General features: G+C 40.5%; 2 protein-coding genes across 5 annotated transcripts in view; one reads left to right on the top strand and one right to left on the bottom strand.

The window, feature by feature from the left end:
- Positions 1 to 14,852, top strand: part of SCML2 (Scm polycomb group protein like 2) — a 187,130-nt gene that overhangs the window by 73,041 nt on the left and 99,237 nt on the right. The window lies entirely within an intron of this gene.
- The window catches only part of RAI2 (retinoic acid induced 2), a 73,054-nt gene that overhangs the window by 18,409 nt on the left and 39,793 nt on the right, over positions 1 to 14,852 (bottom strand). The gene's annotated exons all lie outside the window — the stretch shown is intronic.

Below are 14,852 nucleotides of genomic sequence, written 5' to 3'. Positions count from 1 at the left end.
ATTACGCCATTGTTACCAATATTGGTAGTAAATTCCAATTCTTTTAATACTTATCAGCATTCAGCTCTGTGGGTGATTAGTTGCAATACCATTATTTCTTGTGGTGCTCAGTGGCATAAGTAGGGTACTCGAAAGGGTGCTGAGCAACTGAAAGAAAGATAACATACTGCTGAAGGCAATATGCCCATAAAAATGCAGTGCTTTTCTATAGTCAGAATGCCTGACAGTAGAGTGGTGGGGGTGATGAAGAGAATGGTGAATGGGTTTCCTGTGCTCCTTCCAATGGCATGGTGTCAGAATTTCCTGTTGCTAATAAAATGCAAATCCATGCTGCCACAAATTCTGGCAAGATGTACCTTCTCTCATCTTCTCTTGCCCCTTTTGTAGCAAGAGGCAAGTAATGGAATAGCAGCAATTTTCTACAATTACCATGAAGCCCGATTCTGTGAATCATTAGAAGCCCTCAGCCTTCATTAATGTCAGAAGGAAGAACAGGTAGTGAGCATTTCACAGGGCTGCACCCGTCACTGCTGCAAGAGAAGACTACCAATTGCCCTGCAATTACTAGGATGTTCCTGTCACAAGAACACTAGTTTACAGAAGTCATATTACTGTAATCTAGAGTTAATTACTTCCTGGCTTTAAGTACCAGCTGAAAAAACCAGAAAGGAGTAAGTGTGCACAGAGGGTTTTTTTTTTAATGCCACTTAGCAAAGTTCACAGAACAGAGACCAACTGTGATAAACGTTAACTCAAATGCACAAAGAAACAAGCACAGCACACACACACCATATATATATGCTTCCTTTTTGGTAAAAAGATTGCCTTTGGTTATTTTAAATCACTTGATAAACTAAATAATGCATGCCCTCTTCACCCCTTACATTTCTTTTGCTGTAAAATTAAATTAAATTTTATATAAGTGAAAACAAAACCAGGGCTATATACTGGAAGCCTTTGATATGGCAGATTTAGTGCTGCTATGCTGTTTTCCTGAAAGGCCTTGTGCCTTTTGCAGTTGTCTGACAAGACAAAACTTCAGCATGAATCTTTTTTCCTATAAAAGAGATGCAGTGCTGGCAAAATAAGCACCTGTGGTATTTCTGCCACACAGCTGTTTATTTTTTAAAATGTCAGGGGGAAAGGTGGGAATTCAGTGAGTAGCAGCAAACACCAATTTCTCCATGAATACCTAATACTCTTCAGTTCCATTCTCATGGAAGGCATGACAGATCTTCCACAGGAAACAGCATGCACACTACATATTGAGACAGCCACCATGTGTTAGCTTATATATATTTATTTTGAATGTTGTTGCCAGTCAGGGCTTCCTAGCGCATGTAAACAAAGACAGATACATCTGTGCAATCAGCACACATACATCACAGTGACCTACACTGAAGTGCAATGCTATTTAAGTGCACAATAAGCTGAAATTAAGGCAGTAGAGAGTTCTTTCTTCAGTGCCAAAAGCCTAAATGCCAAACTTTTATTTTATTCTGGCACTGGATGCAGAAATGCTCTTGTTTCCTATATAGATCACCAGCAAATTTGGAGTTCAAGCTCTGTTGGAAAAGCCACAAAAGCACTTTGCCATTAAAGGATGTTCAGCATCTTCCCATTCTGTCTGTTTCATAATACATATAATACAGAGCATTTATTCCAGCCATAAGCTTCTTTCAATTATATAGTTGATGGGCAATTTAATACACATTTCAATATAGAAAAGGAAAGTCACAATATTGAACCTGCTGTCACCTCTTTTATATTTGTCTCTAGCGTAGCAGTGAATCCAACATTGATATGCAATTCTTGCCCTTCTTTTCTTGCCCGGTCACTACCGTCAAGTGCTCCACCAGGGAAACAAAGTGATCTACAGTGGTACCTTGGGTTACATACGCTTCAGGTTACATACGCTTCAGGTTCCACACTCTGCTAACCCAGAAATAGTGCTTCAGGTTAAGAACTTTGCTTCAGGATGAGAACAGAAATCGTGCTCCGGCGGCGCGGTGGCAGCGGGAGGCCCCATTAGCTAAAGTGGTGCTTCAGGCTAAGAACAGTTTCAGGTTAAGAACGGACCTCCGAAACGAATTAAGTACTTAACCCGAGGTACCACTGTACTATTTTCACAGCACTGTGTGGGTCTCAACTCACCATCAGTTGATTCCCCCCATATATATATTTTAACAATAGTTCGCATGACCTAAAAGGTTATCTCAACCCACACTGTATATACCCCAGTTGATCACTGGGCTCTGCAGGAAAGGGCATCATCATCAGGAAGTCTTCTCCATACAATATATGAATCAGACAACTTGTATGGTGGCACGTACCCTTTGGAACTCCTATTATATACACTATCATGCAGGCAACATCAATATTCTCTTTTTGGTGCCCATTGAAGACCTCTCCCTTCCAGCATACTTCTTAAATGGATATTTTTATCACAGTGTCTATCTGCATTCCACCCCCCCCCCACAAAAGGGTAAACAAATGCAAAACTGAGATGTTATTTCCATCTCTAAGTTGAGGTCAGGTCATTAATTTGGAATAGGAATTCTAAGTTAACATTTGTAGTTGATTCTCACAGCTATTATGTGGTGAATTCACCCAAGAATTGACTGCATAGTTTTCTGAATTCTCTGAGACCAGATGAAATCTCCACTTGCCAGACTCTTGAAAAAGATTGTGGCTTGATTCCAAAAGCATGGATACTAGCAATCTAGACACACTGTTGCCTCAAACAAATGTTATTTGTTTAGTTTATTTTTATTTATGAAGCACTTCTCATGAAGCATCCAGAAGCAATTTAACAGTAAAAGCATCAACAAGAAGACAAACATACACATATCTGTATTTTTTTAAAAAAAATCCACAAAGCCCCAGACGCTATGTGTTCTGCTGAGGAAAATGTATAGCTGCTTGCACATTTCCCACAACAATATAAATAGCAGCGTTATGAAGATTGAGGTATTATTTAGATTGGGGAAATTTAGTGATGAAAAGAATTAAGCAGCCTCCCACAAGTAGCAGACTGGATAACAAGGACTGCTGCAAAACAGAGAAAAGACACCTGAAGGAACCGAAATGTGTATTGGGGGGTGGCATTTCTTACACCCTGAAATGGCAATTTTCATAGCAAATAGTCAAGCCTCATGAATCTTTGATAGCACAATACTCCACAAAGTGCAGCGTAACTCCATGGTCTATGTTTGTTTTACGTGGGCAAGGATGATCCATTGTGCTGCATTTTTGTCCTCTCTTATATCCACTGTCAGTTTCATACCTCTTTGAAATTGCTCTGAATAGTAAATTCTAGCCTATTTCACATACACCACAACATACAATGGCATTTTTAACGCCATCCTTTAATTCAGAAATTAAAAAGAGAAGCAGGACCCTAATTGATAAACATGCTCAGCTTTTAACTCATTTTCCTTTGCTTGTAGCACAAGGTTGCCTGCATACAGAATCAAGGACAGATCAGATATGAAAAACATTAACCAGATGATCTTTTACCTTGTCCCACGTAATTATTCACATCATGAGCACTAAGTGCTCTTATCAAAGACAGATTTGTGCCTGTTTCAACAAATGCTTTTAATAAACTGTGCTTCCTCAGTCCCTTGAATCTTCTAGACAAATTTTAGGCAGTCTCCCACAGATTATCACATATGTGCCTTCTTAGCAGTGTCATAAAGCGTAGCTTTATTTTGTTGAAGTTAGCGCTGTCTGATACTTAAGATTATAACAGCATGGAAAAGTGATGTGATGTATCCACCTTTCCCAATTATTTTAAACATTAACTCCATGTAATCATACTCTAAATGATCTCCTTGGTTCCCTCTTCTAAAAATGGTCCATTTTAGAGCCAGTCTCACTTAGATTCACTTTTACTGAGCTGCATTTTCAAGCTATGCCCGCCGTCCTAGACAGAATATATAACAGATATAACAGGGTACAGTACAAAGACAGACTCTTTATATGTGGGCAACTGCAGGTGGAAGACATCTTGCACTATTACTATATTGCCCATTATACATAGGACCCAGGAGGCAATTTCTCACCTTACCATCTGTACAGGAAAGATATCTCTCCCTGGCAGAGAAGGTCCTAAACAATTCAGTGACTCGTAAAGTCACTTTAAAAAATAAAATAAAAATCTCCTGGCATAATACCAAGTAAAAGAGCCTCAGGTTTTTTGTTAATGGAGAATTTATAAAGATCAGGAAGATGACCCTGGACAATATAGCCATGAACTGTGAGAGAGACACAGATCTAAATAGAGACCATTATTTGTGGTGTGACACCCCTTTTGCTTGTATTTATTTTCGATTCAGATTTGTCATGGCCAATGGCTAGTACAATAAATCGGATTGGATGCAATCATACTTATGGTTTTAACTGGAGAGCTGACAAAATGGAAGAATTCATAAAGACTGATTACTGGAACCACAGTAAGTCTAAGCTGAAAGAGCAGGTGGAAATACATGCCTCCATATGCTAGGCCAGAGCTTTCCAAACTCTTCATGTTGGTGGCACTCTTTTTAGACAGGCATCATTTCACGACACAGTAATTCAGCAATTCAGTTTTACTAGCAAACTGAAGGTTAAACTAGCCCCTTTCCAGCCCCAGAAGGAGCGCAGAGAGTGTTCACGTGACACACCTACATACTGCAGCTGATACACTAACGTGTCACGACACCGTTTGGAAAGCTCTGTTCTAGGCAGTTACCTTGCAGTCTTCTGTACCAATGAGCCTCTTTATCAGGTTATGGACTCTTTGCACAGTTGGCAGCCAATTAAAACAAAGGCAGGGTAAGCTGCAATCCTATTGCTTGCAAAAAGTCATTTGAACTTTGCATCCTATACCCAGAGGGATGGGATGCCTCTTGGTGCTGTTGGACTCCAACAACCCCACTCAGTATGGCCATTGGTCAGGAATGATACAAGTTGTTGCAAGGTTTCCGTACCCTGCCCTACTGTAAATGAACCTCAAAACTACATAATTCACATCTCAAGGCAGATGACATAAAGCAGCAGCAGCAACAACAACAACGAAACAACGATATGTAAGTGACAGAACTGGCTATCTGAAGTACAAATTTTGACGGCTGTTAACCTGCTTGCCAAAGAGACAAATAATCTTCTAAGGATTATGTCTTTATTTAGATGTGTTTCAATCAAAGCTACTTAAGGTGATTTCACAAGGAACCAAACAAATATTTGATTGTCAGTGCTCATTGTGTACCAAACTCCTCTGTTACATCCCTGTCCTAGACATGTTGACTTGAAGTACAGGCTTGACAGCATACCACTTTAAAATATATACACCAATACCTCAAGCTGCTGTTTTTCAGATCCTGCTTTGTCTCTAGATGTCTCCAAGTTGTCCCATATGTTCAGCTGAGCTTACTATCACATGATTGATTCCTGAAATGAATTCTCTAAGGCCTGTAGCCACTGCAGGAGAGCGATGGTGGAAAGAAGAGGGTTTTTAATGTTAACAACAACAACAACAATAATTTATTTATATCCTGTCCTCCCCAGCCGAAGCCGGGATCAGAGCAGCTAACAACAATAAAAGTAACACAGCATTCTAAAATCAATTCATTCTAAAATCAATTCAGAATCAAATTAATGGCAACCATTGGGCTAGAGTTCTATGAGGATTACCAAAGGAGGGGATCAGACTGTGCCTTGGCCAAAGGCCTGGTGGAACAGCTCTGTCTTGCAGGCCCTGCGGAAAGATGTCAAGTCCCTCAGGGCCCTAGTCTCTTGTGACAGAGCATTCCACCAGATCGGGGCCACAGCTGAAAAAGCCCTGGCTCTGGTTGTGGCCAGCCTAACCTCCCTGTGGCCCGGGACCTCCAAGATGTTTTTGTTTGAAGACCGTAAGATCCTCCCTGGGACATACCAGGAGAGGCGGTCCCGTAGGTACGAGGTCCTAGGCCGCATAGGGCTTTAAAGGTTAAAACCAGCAACTTAAACCCGATCCTGTATCCACCAGGAGCCAGTGCAGCTGGTATAGCACCGGGTGAATGTGACCCCGCGGTGAGGACCCGTAAGGAGACTCACCGCGGCATTCTGCACACGCTGGAGTTTCTGGGTCAGTCTCAAGGGCAGCCCCACGTAGAGTGAGTTACAATAATCAAGTCCGGAGGGGACCGTTGCGTGGATCACAGTGGCTAGGTCAGGGCGAGAGAATAAATATTGTATTTACTAATTTTCCTTTGCAAGTAAAAATAGTAAGGAAAAGCATAGTCAATACTTTACCTAGTTATTCAGTAAAAACCTGCCCCCCACTTCCCAAAATAAGCTTAAGCCTGGTGGGCTCTCTATAAATTCTGTTCTTCTTACTCCTTCCACACAGGAAAACCGTAACTGGACTCCTGCCACCACTTACCTAAGAGTAAGCGCCATTAAACACAAAGAGATTTAATCTGATTAGAAATGTATAACAATGTACCGGTATTTATAGGTTAACTATACAGTGAATTCTTAATGAGTGCCTAGACTTCAACACTACACAGCAGGAGACCTGCCTAAGCCTCTTTGCTAAGTTTTCACATTTTGCATTTGCCATGTGGAGGTTGGGAGACATTCTTTAACACCCACCTTCACCTATTGCACAGTAGCATTTGGAGAAAATAACTTCTAGGGAATACCTGATCTTAGAAAGACCAACCACAGGAAAGATGTGTCCTGGTTGCTAGAATGAGAAAGAAGCAGGAAAGGAAACTACACTAAAGGGGAGGGAGAAACACCCCAGGAATTCCAAACAACTCACTCATCAATCATAGCTCTGATTTCACTCATTAGCTAAAAATACTGAAACGTGTGAGCAGCTAGGCTGGCTAATCTTAAAGAAATCAATTTGAAGGTTGCCTATACTTTTTGTTTCATAGCTTTCATTTATGGAGGGCTAGATACTTACTTTAAAATGGTGTGTGTGTGTGTGTGTGTGTGTGTGTGTGTGTGTGTGTGTGTGAACATCTGGGGTTCCTTGGAGGTATGGGTTCTGATTACAACTGCGTCATTATAATCCAACCATGCACAATTCAATCTCTCCCAATGCGTCGGTTTGTTCAGTGACAAGCGCATCAGTTTGTTCAAGACGCTATTGCTTTAAATGCTGAATATACCCAAATACAGCTATGCATTCTGAGTGGCTTGCTGTGGGGTTGTATGGAATACATTCAGATACCACTGAAAATTATCCCTTAGCCAATAATTATTCAAGATGATACACTCCAGAAAGTGTAATTTATCATTTCCACAACAAGTTCTTATTCCCTACCACCACAATACATACAGCAACCAATAATGCTTTTTCATTAAGGGCATATTTTGAGGTTTTCTGATACAGACTATTATGTAAGAGGACTATGGTTCTATAAGCATTTTGCAAAAAAAAAATTTCACCTAGCAAGTTCCTTTAAGTTGAAGATATTGGTTGTGTGTGTGTGTGTGTGTGTGTGTGTGTGTGGAAGCAGCACCAAAATTTTGATCTTCCTTGAATAACAGTAAATGCAGCATCTATTTTCAATTAAACTGAAGACATTTTGCTCTTGCCAAAGTGCATTCTCCTAACATTATCACAAGAACCTTTTGTAACTCTTAAATAATGTGTTTTGTGAATATACTGAATATCACTGGTTAATATTTGTTCTTGGTCTTTTTGTATGGCTATAAAAAACAACAACAACATCCTGGTATAAATCCTTGGATCACTCTTCTTCTCGCCTCTCTTCACAGTGAGAGTTACCCCCGCCTTATAATCCATTGTTGACTTTCAGAAAAGGACATCAGCTTTTATTCAAGGACCTTCAGTCAATTAAACACTCAGTGAGAAGGGTTTTAAAATCCAAGGACATCACCATTTAGATTAAGTTTCTTGAAGAGTTTTATTTACGAATATGGCCACCTGTTTGAATTAGAAAACTGATTAAATGTGTCATATTTTATCAGTTTTTTTTTCTAAGAATGGGGACTAGAACTTAGAAAGGCTGCCTATTTGCCCTGCACGTATTCACAGGCACACACACACAAAAAAACCATTTTGAAAGACTGATAGTGCATTTGTTACCTTTCTTACACAGAAATTTTTTCTTGCATATAAACTATTATATAGAGGGTATATAGATCAGAATATGTAATTCAGCTGTTATAAACACAACTTGTTTTATAGTTCATGAGAGCATGCTATCAGGCCCTAGCAATTCACTGGGACTTGATCTATGGAACTTTTCTAAAATATCTTGATAAACACTTAATGTACAAGAGTTCTTCAGCTTTGCTATTTGAAAAGGTTAGGTCTTGTTTTCAGAAGGGAATTTGGTTTCTCTGCATATTCGTACATGATATCTAAGTGTCTTTCAATGGCCTTCCTGAAGCTGTGGCAGGGTTTTAGATTTCTAACACATTAAGAACTTTATTACAGTGTTAAGGCTGCAGCTACAATTTCTCAAAATCTTCACTGGCTTCAAATACAATCACAATAAAATACTGCCAACACCTCATTGTCCCGATCACGGGCCAAACCTCTGAATGTCCCCTGCACTCCTCCTTACCAGTCAATTACACTCAAGTCCTTACAAAAAAATTCCTTCCAGTAGCACCTTAAAGACTTATAAGACTGGAAGGAATTTTTTTGTTTTGACTATGGCAGACCAACACGGCTACCTATCTGTAACTCAAGTCCTTGTTTCTGAGGCAGCAGATTTTCAAATCTCCCCTAGTGATTCTACTGCAATTCGCCCACAAATCATTCAGTAGGCTATCGTTTCTCTCCTTTGGTTGTTACATATTGGATCTACCTTAAGGTAGGCTTCCCCTATATTTGTTACGCAAAATAATACATTAAGAATACTGTAATAATGCCTCTATAAATTAAATCTCATTCACTGCACAGGTGCATTCTCTTCAATGGAGTATTAACCTAAAGGCCTATTAGAGATAGATAAGAGGGATGTAAGCATGCAATTTATGTCCACAAGAGCATTCATTTCAATTATTTAGATGGCCCATTAGATAGCTGAATTATCTGTTCTTGTCCATATTCTTCAATTGGTCCTCCACTGTTGGAAGCATCAGGATTGATCCCTAAGGCATTATATGCAGTGCATATACATAGATGAAGGATTTGATCAGGGATGGGTAACCCATGGTCCTCCAGATTTTGCTTGACTGCCACTCTCATCATCCCTGCCCATTGGCCATACTGGGTGGGGCTGCTGGGAAATGAGATTCCAGTTACACAGAGAGGATAACAGGTTCCCCATCCCTGGGTTAGATAGTTATCACACTCAGCCATAAATTCTGGTGATGATTTCTTATTGCAATTGTCACTTATACTCAGTGACAGAGTATATGTGTGTATCCATAGGCACCCATATTCACTCCCAGATAAACTGAGGAAAAGACTCTTGTCTGAAACCCTGAAAACTCAGAATCTGCTGTTGAATTTGTTTTCTATGATTTAGCTACAGATGAAACAACAGACATGAGCAATATAGCATAGCTTGCAATCTTGCCTGGAATCACACCATGTTTTGAGACTACAGGAGTTACTGTAAATAACATTACTAAATAACATATGCTTAAGCCTTGATCCAGATCAACTGTGTTCTGTGCTGCTACATCAGTCATAGGGAGAATCTTTCTGCATACTCTCTTGGTCTGAAAAGCATCACGTGTACTGTTGTTTCATGCATAAACTTCATTAAAGACATGGCTATGAATAGCCCACCAGTTCAAATAACTTATTATATTCTGCCAAGTTTTACTCAGAGTAGACTACTGAAGTTAATGGACCTAAGAAATTGTATTAACAGCTTTAAAGAGAAATGTGTTGCTTAGTATACTTTGTTATGGTGCAATCAACAGCCTTCTTCAGCTGCTTAAGTGTGCTTTTGCTAAAGACTTTTGTACCAAAAAGTCTAATATGAAAAGCCAATTGAGAGATTTAAAAATACTCACGATATGAATATTGTGTAATTGTTTCTGCAGAGTAAAAGTGCCAGGTAAAACAGTTTTTTAAAAAAAAATTAAATAGATCTTTTGTCTGTTCTATTCTTTTTTTAAAAAAACACCGTTGACCTCTCAAGAAGGCCTAAACATACAGAATATTCCCTGCAATTTTACCTTCCATGCTTATGCTTTCTTGACAAACAGATAACCTGTTTATTGAGCATTAATCCTGGTTTGTTTTTAGATAGATTAGATGACGTTGCATCAAACATTTTCCAGTCACTTCCTTTGTCAGAAAGAGTCACATCTTTGGGGAAAGTGGGTTGTGTCACAAGAGCTTCAAGAACACCCTGAATGTGCTGGCATATAACTAAATCCCAGCTGAAAATAGTGACAGTCAGGAAGTGCCCAAGGTTTCAAGAACACACACACACACACACACACACACACACACACACACACACACACGAGAAATGGCCTTGAACAGGCAGATTAGAGACAAGGCTTTCAATGATCAAGGATCAGTTCTGCAGTGGCTTTCTGCAGCCATGCAGTTAATAGTATATTCTGCTTGCATTCTACACAGACTAAAAGCAGACTTACAAATCTCCAGCACATAATTTGAAAATGAAGCACAATGCAAGGCTTGTTGGTAAACTGTAGAAATAGAACACAAAAACATTATACAGAGAATGTTTTTAACATATGTAAAGAAACTAAAAGGGCAAGAAAACCATTGCCGTAGGATAACAATTAGGCACAGATTTTAAATCTGTAAATTAAAGCATGTGATGTTGTTCCTAACGTCTACACACACATCACAATAGGTTTCCAACAGCAACACCCAACAGATATTTTTCTAGAGCAACAGAACGAATGCTTTATATGACCATAGGTACTAAATAACATTTATTGCCACCAGCGTGGGACAGCATTACACTGTGGGAGGACTTTACTAATGAGGAAACAATCAAGCAGCAATAAAAACTTTACGGCATTCCCACATCAAAACATATATTGTCCATGTCACTTTATTGTGTTGCTGTCTGTCCTTTTTCAGTACTGTTCTTACGCTGCATATTTCTGCAACTACATCAGTTCTTCCAGTTGCCTCTTTCCCCCCTTACATCTTTCTACCACTCATAAGTTATCTCCTTCCCCTCTAACACACAGTTGCATCATTTACCTCCTTTTAAATGTTAGTGCTGAAACAGCCAAGTAACATGCAGGGCATGTTTGAATCTAAAAAGGCAAAAAAACCACATTGTTTTATAAACTGCTGGCTACTTTTTCTTTCCTTCAAACATCAACACAAGGTATTGTGGAACTGGGAATACAAATTATCACTTTCATCAAGGGGTAATTCTGTTGCTGACATGCTTTATTTCTACATGGATGCAATGAAATCAAATTCCTGGATATGGACCAAAAATCTGCCCTTGTTTACTATGGCCAATTTCTGTTGGCATTAAGAACAGCCCTTCACACAAAAAAGAGCTCTGAAGGGATGGAGGAACAGAAACATGCAAGCAGCTGAATGACTAGGTTCACACTACTGAATAATTCATATTAAACTGCTGTGCAGTTGCATCAATATTACTAACATTTCCCACCCAGAGACCGGCCATTTCTTTGTCCCAGGAAAGGCAGAGCAGGAGTGTGAATGCATGTAAATCTCTTTAGGTGTTCTCTTCTGACCCATAAATATATGGTGAGGTACCAGTGGTCTTCAAGTGCCAGCTTCTTTGGCACCAGGACACTGCCTGTGCCAACAGCTCTCTGAATTACATGAGATGATGGGGGTCACTGTTTAGTTCACGTGCTTTGCATATTTAAGGGCCCAAATCCAGTCACTGATATCCAAGGTTGAAGGATCTCCAACAGCAATGCCTCTGCAGCTGCCAGTCTCCGTGCCTTGGACTACACTGACCAATAAGAACAACGGAATCTGCCTACTACTGAGACAGACCACTGGCCCATCTAGCTTAGTATCGTTGGCACTGACTGAGAGTTGCTCTCCAGGGTTTTGGCTCCACCTGAAGATGCTGGAGACTGAATCCAGGGACCTTCTGTATGGTCTGAGCAACAGTTCTTGAAACAGTAATGTAAGGCAAACAGCACTGTAAGGTCCAAACATCAGTATGTATTATGAGACTGTCTACTTGATCCCTTATGTATACTATAAAACAGAGCTCTCGGATTCAGGATGACAGTTGAGAGGAGAAGTGGGGGGAGCAGGGAGAAGAGAACTTGTGGGTGTAGAGAAGCACATATGGGGAGGGATGGAGAGGTGAGCTGACCAGCAGCTATATATTTCAACACATACTAAACAGTTTCAAACCATTATCTGAAGTGGGTTTGTAAACCCTGGTTAAGTGGAACCTAGTTAGCATTAATGATAGTTGGCATCATGTGTACAGCATCAGATAAGGGCAAAAAAGAAAGGGAGTGGGGAATATATGGCAGGGAGAAGTATGGCTTGCAGAAAGCTCATGCTACCTCCCTACCAGGTCTAGTTCTACAACATCCCTCAGTGCTCCAGCTCTCTATTTAATTAAGAAAGAGCTGCCAAGGGAGCCACCATGTTTAAAAAGGCAGAGAAAAGAAATAGTGTATAGCAATGTCAAAGCAATTATGACTGGAACAACAGCAGCGCTCCAGGAGCAAGAAGCATGAGCTCCCCTTCCTCCCTCTCCAACTTGGCTCATCTCAAACAAATGAAGTGTTTGGGTTTTTAACCCTATTCCTCATTTATAAAACCCAAGCAAGTAAAATACCATAAGGTGTAATGCCACGACAGAGATAAACAAAGAAAATAAAAGTGTTTTCAAATCACAAACAGCAGGCTGAAGGGAGAAGCTGCCCTTGTAGGAGTAATAATCTCAGTCTATGTTGCTTGTCCACCAAGAGCATCCAATCTCTTCTGTCCTTAAGGCCTTAGTACTAACTGTTAAGGCATTAAACTGTCAGAACATTCCATTAACACCAGAGCAGTCAAACAAGGGCTAGCTAGGGAAGCATCAGATGCAGCCTGCATTTACAATACATTTCATCTCTTAACATTAAATTTGCACCTTACTCTTCTTTTTAGCAGATCTACGAATTCTGTGCTTTAATTTGATGGCTCATGCTTAATTCCAAAATGCCCCAAAGCATCACCCACATGCTGGGCTGAAGATTGCTATTGCAATATATAACCAAATGCAGAATGGCAGCAGTGTCTGCATAATTCAAGGGTCTTGCCTTCCCTCCCTCCTGAACACAGAGGCTGATTCACTTGTTTCAGCCACGTGGCTAATTTTATAAGACATGCCACAAGAGATGCCAAATTGTACCCAGGGAGAAAATTATTTACCAATATGGCAGATCCAACCTTGAGCAGGGCAGCAGGACTCCATGCACTGAATCTGACCTTAGATCGCCAATTATTTAAAATCTCTCCAAGGACCGGTCTCTTTCCTTCCCCAAATACCCCTTCTTCAGTTGTAACATTGAAGTGAAATAAAATAATACTCCACCGGGGTAGGAGTGTTGAGAATTCCAGGATATTAGATTGGAACCAAGAGGTGGAACATATTTCCGAAGCAAGGATTTATGAAGCATATTCAATTATGATATATTTCTAGCTATTACTTTTCAACATTAGGTTCAAAATGGTGGGCTTCTATATGTCCCATATGCTTTTACCCATTCCAGTTTTTAATCCATATTCTTATTTAGCCTGTTGACCTCGTCATGACCTCTAGATAACAGAATGATTCTTCTCCAATTGACATCTGTGGAACTTTGCCATTGAAAGCACATCATGGCAGCCTTTGCTAATCTAGTGCCCTCCAGTTGTTTTGAATTACAACTCCTATCAGCCCCAACCAGTACATGTGGGGCTGGTGGGAACTGTAGTCCAAAATATCTGGGGGCACCAAGTTTGATGAAGCCAGAATCATAGCATTACTATACACACTAACATACTGCCATGAGAGGGTGCCATCCCTTTGCTTTCAAATTCTTCAAGATTCATGGGAAAGAATAAAACCAACACTAGCTTAATGCTACTTTGAACTGTTAATGCCAAGCCATTTTCCAAGGGGGAGAAAACAGGAATTTGATAGAAAAGAATGGAGAGCAATCATTAAAAATCCAAACACAGCAGTTTAACTTATCAGCAAGTGCATTTTTAAAAGGGGGGGAGTGACATATATGCAGCTAAGTATCTGCTTAATGACTGCTGCTTGGACTACTGCAATGCGCTCTACGTGGGGCTACCTTTGAAGGTGCCCCGGAAACTGTACCTAATCCAGAATGCGGCAGCTAGACTGGTGACTGGGAGTGGCCACTGAGACCACATAACACTGGTCCTGAACGACCTACATTGGTTCCCAGTACGTTTCCGAGCACAATTCAAAGTGTTTCTGCTGACCTTTAAAGCCCTAAAAGGCCTTGGCCCGGTACACCTGAAGGAGCATCTTCACTCCCATCGTTCAGCCAGGACACTGAAGTCCAGCTCCGAGGGCCTTCTGGCGGTTCCCACCCTGTGAGAAGTGAGGTTAGAGGGAACCAGGCAGAGGGCCTTCTCGGTAGTGGTGCCCACCCTGTGGAACGCCCTCCTATCAGATGTCAAGGAAATAAACAACTACAGTGGTACCTCGGGTTACATACGCTTCAGGTTACAAACTCCGCTAACCCAGAAATATTACCTCGGGTTAAGAACTTTGCTTCAGGATGAGAACAGAAATCGTGCTCCGGCAGCGCAGCAGCTGCAGGAGGCCCCATTAGCTAAAGTGGTGCTTCAGGTTAAGAACAGTTTCAGGTTAAGAACGGACCTCCAGAATGAATTAAGTACTTAACCCGAGGTACCACAATACCTGACTTTTAGAAGACAT

Source organism: Podarcis bocagei (assembly GCF_964188305.1).
Source record: "Podarcis bocagei genome assembly, chromosome: 6".
Taxonomy (NCBI): domain Eukaryota; kingdom Metazoa; phylum Chordata; class Lepidosauria; order Squamata; family Lacertidae; genus Podarcis; species Podarcis bocagei.
The sequence above is the reverse complement of the archived record's forward strand: the minus strand, read 5'-3'. Positions and strand labels throughout refer to the sequence as shown.